Source organism: Elephas maximus, chromosome 1 (genome assembly GCF_024166365.1).
Source record: "Elephas maximus indicus isolate mEleMax1 chromosome 1, mEleMax1 primary haplotype, whole genome shotgun sequence".
Taxonomy (NCBI): domain Eukaryota; kingdom Metazoa; phylum Chordata; class Mammalia; order Proboscidea; family Elephantidae; genus Elephas; species Elephas maximus.
The window spans coordinates 214,577,419-214,583,455 of NC_064819.1; the positions used below are offsets into that span (position 1 = coordinate 214,577,419).

The 6,037-nt window shown below is 46.6% G+C and overlaps 1 protein-coding gene across 2 annotated transcripts in view; it reads right to left on the reverse strand.

Moving 5' to 3' along the window:
- PLAGL1 (PLAG1 like zinc finger 1) overlaps positions 1 to 547 on the reverse strand; it is a 146,348-nt gene extending 145,801 nt beyond the window's left edge. Inside the window, exon 1 of one of the 2 annotated variants that reach the window (XM_049902707.1) lies at positions 424 to 547. The gene's annotated coding sequence lies outside the window, so the exon portion shown is untranslated. Of the gene's footprint in view, positions 1 to 76; positions 117 to 423 lie in introns of those variants that run through there. The other variant, XM_049902720.1, reaches the window with a different exon arrangement.
- Between the last annotated feature and the right edge of the window lie 5,490 nt (positions 548 to 6,037).

The following is a 6,037-nucleotide window of genomic DNA, read 5'->3' on the forward strand; positions in this document are numbered from 1 at the left end:
CCCCGCCCCCCGGCCCCGTGAACAGAGAACTTTGGAGAAGGCAAACACGCCCCTTGCCCGAGAGACCGCTTCCTACCTCAACCGCCGCCGCCCCCGCCTCCGCGCGGCGCACAAACGTGCAGCGGGGACTCGGAGAGGGAAGCGCGCCCGAGCGCACAAAGGCGGCCGCCGCGTCCCGTGCGCCGCCCCGCCGCCCCCGGGCGCCGCGCGAGGCCGGGGGAAAAAGCGCCGGCGCGCCCCCCGCCCCGGGCTGCAGCGGACGGCCGCGCCCCCGGCCCCGCGCACCTGCGGCCCCGCGGGCGCCCGGCGCGAGGACTGGGCGGGGGCTCGGCCCGCCGGCCCCACCTGAGCGCCGCGCCCGCTCCGGCGCCCCGGGCCCGCGCGTCCCCGCCCCCCGCAGCATCCCAGCCCACTGCGCCTCACCTTCTCGCCCTTGCGCCTTGCTGCCAAGTTTCTCCCACTTGGAAAGTTGCCGAGCCCGGACCCGACGCGCCGGCGGTCCGGCGCCCACAGCTCGAGGAAGCGAGCCCGTGTGGGCCGCCGCCGGGCGTGCTGCGCGGCTCCGAGTCGGCGGCGCGGAAAAGGAGAAGGGGAGGAAGGGGCGGGGAGCCTGGGCGCGAGATCTCCCTCCGACTCCAGCCTGCGCACGTTAGCCGCGCGGGGGATTTCTGCGCTATTATTGCCCTCCCCGGCGTGTGCGCTTTGTTCTTGCTCTGAGCGAAACTATTGTCATCACCTGCAGCCGTGAAGACTTTGGGCTCAGGGGTCAAGCTAATGAGGTTCAAATGGTGCTCCACTACTCATTAGTAGTGTGAGGTACTTACTTTCCTTCTGTCTGTAAAATGAGGAAAAATAATAGTACCTATCCAGGGCAAATCCAGATTTGTGGGGGCTGAAAGTTAAACATTCGGGGGTGAGGGTGAAGATACAAAATTAGATCAGTGCTTTGGAAGGGACCTTTACAAGGGAGAGGGCCTGAAGCTTAAGCTGATTGGCTTCACCGTAGAACAATCAAAAGATTGTTGCGAGAGTTAAAGAAGGGAACGGTGGAAAGCGCCTAGAACAGTGCCTGGCTCATTCAGCAGGTGTTTTTGGTGATTTGCCTGTAACCGGTCAGGTGGACTTTGGAGAGACGGAAATAACATTGTCGATTATGTGCCAGGTGTTTTTTATTCATAATGCATTTAATTCATACACAAACTTGTGCATAAGTATTATGCCCCTTTTACAGGTTAAAAACAATTAAGGCTCAGTTCTGCCAGACTGAGTGCTGGATTTTTCCACAATTCCATCTCACAAAAAAATATGAATATGTAAATATGTTACTATAACTTGTTGCTTGGGCAAGAAGAGAAAAGAAGAAATTCCCCATGAGAGAACAAAGTGTCTCAGAAATGCTTATTTCTGAATTTCCACCTAAGAATTTCCCCAGTTCTGTTGAATAGCAAATGATGGATTACCCTTGAAACCACACTCCCTGCATGTGAAATACCCGCTTGCAAAATCAATAAATGACTTTTCTTGAATGTGATCAGGTTAAACCCTCGCTGGCTCTGTTAGCACTATGTGTTTACTTTTTCTATTGATTATTAAAACTACTGCAATTCAGATTAATGGTTTTATCATCTATCCCCAAAGGGCTTATAAATGAAGACAAACAGTAATAGAATGAAAGGAACTCACTTGCGCAAAGGCACTTCGCATACTTTTTCCCACCGAATTTCCACATTTCTTTGCTGTAGTAATTATTACCCTACTGATGAAAGCTGGAAAATACATTCTTCTCCAAGGTCGCACAGATAGCTAGGATTTGAACACAGTTTTGCCTGAATCCTAAAGCATGGCTTCCGCTCTCTCTTTTCACCTTGGGGAAAAGAGAAGAAACTGCTAAAAATACATGAAGGCATTTATGTCTTGCAAAATGGATGAAAGAAGATACCGAATTCCAGTGGTTATTTTCTTAAGTTTCTATAACAGGAGAACGAAACATAAAGCTTAAACCCACAGCCTAGTTTTCCAGGATGAGGGGGGGAGAATGCTTAGTACAGTACCAAGCACATAATAGGATATTTGTTGAATGAAAGAATTCATAAAAGAATTAGTGGAATAGTATTTGGTGGTGGCAGTAGCTACTTAAGACACAACCTTGCAGTAGACATGAATCGTGTGAAATGACAGTACAGCAAAGAGCTTTTTTTCTCCTATTTTTCTCCCTGTATCCTGCTCTTGAGTCGCTGCTGGCCAATAGAACGGACAAATCAAATTTTAAGAGGGAGCCAAAGGAGAATGAAGGAGGAAAGAACTGAGAAGGACGGCATGGTGGGTAATGAAGAGGGAAAAGATCTGTCTCTCAGAAACATGAAAAAACTTCAAAGGTGCATGAAATCCTCTAATTGTGCAACTTAAGCCACACTTTTTAAAAATCGTGTTAATATAAACACAGCATCTTTTTGTTAAGATAGAAAATAAAACCTGCTTCCCAGCCATCTGTGTCCCCCTGCCCCCCAACATTTTCATCCTGCTATGTCTTTGGGATGGGTGGGGGATGGGAGGTTGCATGTTTAGATAAGGAAGGCAAGTTCACTACCTCTCCCTTGAGCAGGGAAGCATTCATGCAGGAAGTGAGCTTTCAAAGACTTTCAAAAACAAATTCAATAAAGGAAGTGAGAGAGGGGGGAATGCCTAGACCTTTCAAGGAATAGGTGATTTTTCAGAAGTTCAGAGGAGGGGGTGAGATTGTGGATGTAATAAAAGGAGTAACAGCTAACACTTTAGTGTTTATCCAGGCGAGGTGACTCCAGAGTCCACACTCTTTAGTCCGTGCTGTTAAGCACTTTGCAGTAGAGTAGGTTAAACCATCTCTCTGATCGAGATATGACAGGCTGCAAAATAGCACATGAGGGGGAAACATAACACTGATGCCTTCTTAAATGATCTGCAGAGAATGTGAGGCTCTTGAGCATGAAGCTTAAAAAGGAACTCATTCCCGGATCCCAGATTGAGCGTGCACATTTCCTTTCTTCCATACCTAATCAGGAGCACTCTGATTTGCAAATTTCACTGGCATATCCAGCAGTCCCCAGCTTTCAAATACAGTATCTTTAGTAGTGTACAGTCTGCACGGCTATACACTCTGCATTCATACCCCTTCCAGCTACCTTTCATATGCCAAATTCCATTCTAGGTCATCATCTGCTGAGAGATGGCACAGGCTACTGACTGACGGGCGGTGCTGTCAGCTGCTCACCAAGGTCAGGCTCCTGCTAAGGGACCTGGAAGCTGTGTGGGGCTTGAGGACCCCAATGCCTAACACTCCATACTGAAGGATGCATTCTTCAACCTCTGCCTCCCCACACATGGCACTTACAACAGAGATGTGGAGGTCATCTCCCAGGGCCTAAAACGTACTCCACCTGTTGGGGGACCTGAGGGGGTGAAGGTTCTTGATAGTTCTGGCAGCCAGTCTCAACCCCTTAGTAGTAAAATAGCACAGTTGGATCCTCTGTAGGGGCAGAAAATAAAGATCCTTTCCCAGGCCCCTGTTCCAACTACCCAGCCTGGCATGGCCCTGGAAGCCAGGTTTAATCTCCCCAGGTGCCTGGAACACAGGTGTCCTGACCCCAGCAGCCATCTTTCTGCTCGGGTTTCCTGGGGAGGCTATAACACCCCCTGGCTGCCCAATCATAATGAGGAATTTTGTAGCCATTTCTGTTTTCTAGTAATGAGAACTATTTATAACGTCTTTTTTTTTTCCTTATACATTTGCCTTTTGAACACATTTTCAGGAACTTTTCTTATTAGGTACCAATGTAAGGGACTGCTGTAGTGAATGAATTACCCCAAGCGTATGGAATTCCCTTCTCATACCACACACAGGCTCCAGTCCTGTCCCCACCTCCTGCCTTGCTTCCCATTTTTTGTTTGTGACCTTCAGTTCCTGGAACCCCTTCTTATTTTCTTAGTCCATTACCTCCATTCTTACTTCTCTTATCTCCCTACCTACTGTAGGTCAGTTTTGTTTTTAATGCCCCTGTTTTCCTTACTACCAATGGATTCTTCATTCATTCCTTTGACCTCCCTCCGTTTCTGGCCCGTAATCTCCCTCATCCACTTTATTACTTTCTCAATTTGTGGCATGTTACTGGAATGGCAGAGGAACGTGCTGATTGGATCCACTGTGAATTGGTATAATCTCAGAAGAGCACTTACTGCTTTTCACTGCTTTGTAGCATCCTTTTCATCGTCTCTCTGTTGCATTCTCTCTCTTCCAGTTCTAAATCATCCAAGACTCCACTTTCACTCTCTTCACTCTCAACAGATGGAATTGCCTTTTTTTTTTTTTTTTCAAGAGAAGCCAGGGGGCTTCCCACTTGAGCTTCCACAAATAATTCTACATCTTCCTGTTATTTATCTTTCCTTTTTCTTCTGAGGAACTATTCTTCCCTGCAAAAACTAATCCTTGTGCCTTAAACTCAAAACCTCCACTTCTTCCAAGACTGGACGGTATCAATTATCTCCTTTTACTTGCGTTTTCAAAGCCTCCCATTTTGTTGGCTCTTGGGCCTCTGCCTCTGAGCTTAGGTCTCCATTATTCTTTAAATAATAATTATTACTATCAGTATAAAAATTTCTAACAGCCCTGCTATCACTTTGAACTTCTGCCTTGTTATTCAGTGTTCCTTTACCACCAAACTTTGCCGATGAGTGTCTACTCTCTTGCTTCAGGTTCTGACCCTTACTCGCTACAGAGGAGGAGCCCTGGTGTGCAATTGTTAAATCTTCGGCTGCTAACCAAAAGGTCGGCAGTTGGAACCTACCAGTGACTTCATGGGAGAAAAGACCTGGCATTCTGCTCCTGTAAAGATTACAGCCTAGGAAACCCTATGGGTCAGATCTACTCTTACTACAGGGTCACTATGAGTAGGAATCTACTTGACAGCACACAACACAACTCACTGTAGAACCCCTTGGAATCTACCTTAGAATCTAAGTTTGCCAACCACTCTACCTCTTCTCTTAGCAATGAGCAATGATTCTAATTGCCAACATGGTGGGCTGAGTCTTCAGTATCCTCGACTTTTCTGAACCATTTTACTTCAGGAGGATAGGCTAACCGATCCTCTTCTTCCCACTCTCTCTCCAATGGCTTTTTCTTTTTTGAAGGAAATTTAGGGAATTGTATTTTACGGGCCATGGGACATCAACCTGATATTACCCTTACTTACAGGTCTTGGTACCTTTGAAATGGCAGGAATCTAAATACTTCAAAACCAACCACAGCCAGACTCCGGGGCATCCCACATCATGCAGCAATAATCCAATACAGTCTCTCAGTATTGCTATCACACATTTGGTGGGTTATAAATAGCCCCAAGGAAATATCTCACACCTCTTAGCAGGGGCAAGGCAATTATGAAGAAACTGAAGGAAATCCTATGTAAAATTATCTGTCCTTTCAAAGCTATTATCTGAATTGAGGGAATAATGGCAGCCCTGGCAGAAAACACTTCCTCCCTTAACTCCTGCCACTTTATATTTCCTGGTTTTCTGAATACTTAAAACATGTTTTTATCTCTATGCTTTCCTCTTCCCCTTTCCTAAGGGTAGGTGGTCCTCCAATGTTCTGTCTCAGACCTTTTCCTCTCTTCTGCCATTCTCCCTTCCACTCACGTGGAAGCTTATCATATATCACTTTTAGGCATATGAAGTCCAAGTCCCTAGCCCTGAAAGATCCTGAGCCACAAACACCTCTTTTTCACTGCTGAACAGCTTCCCCTGAGCTTCCCACCAGCCCCTTGAATTCTCTATTCCAAAACTAAAATCAGCACTTACGCCTACAGCCAGTTTCATATGTTAGTCTTCATAATTCTAACCGCACCGTCATTCTCCTGGACATTCGGATTGGAAAACTTCCTGCCATCTGTGCTTCTTCTCTGTCCCTTTTCTCCCTGTGTCTATCTCCCAAATTCTATCTAAATCGTACTTAGAATAAGCTTGGCATATATATTCTTACGATAACTATCTTGAATCATAGTAT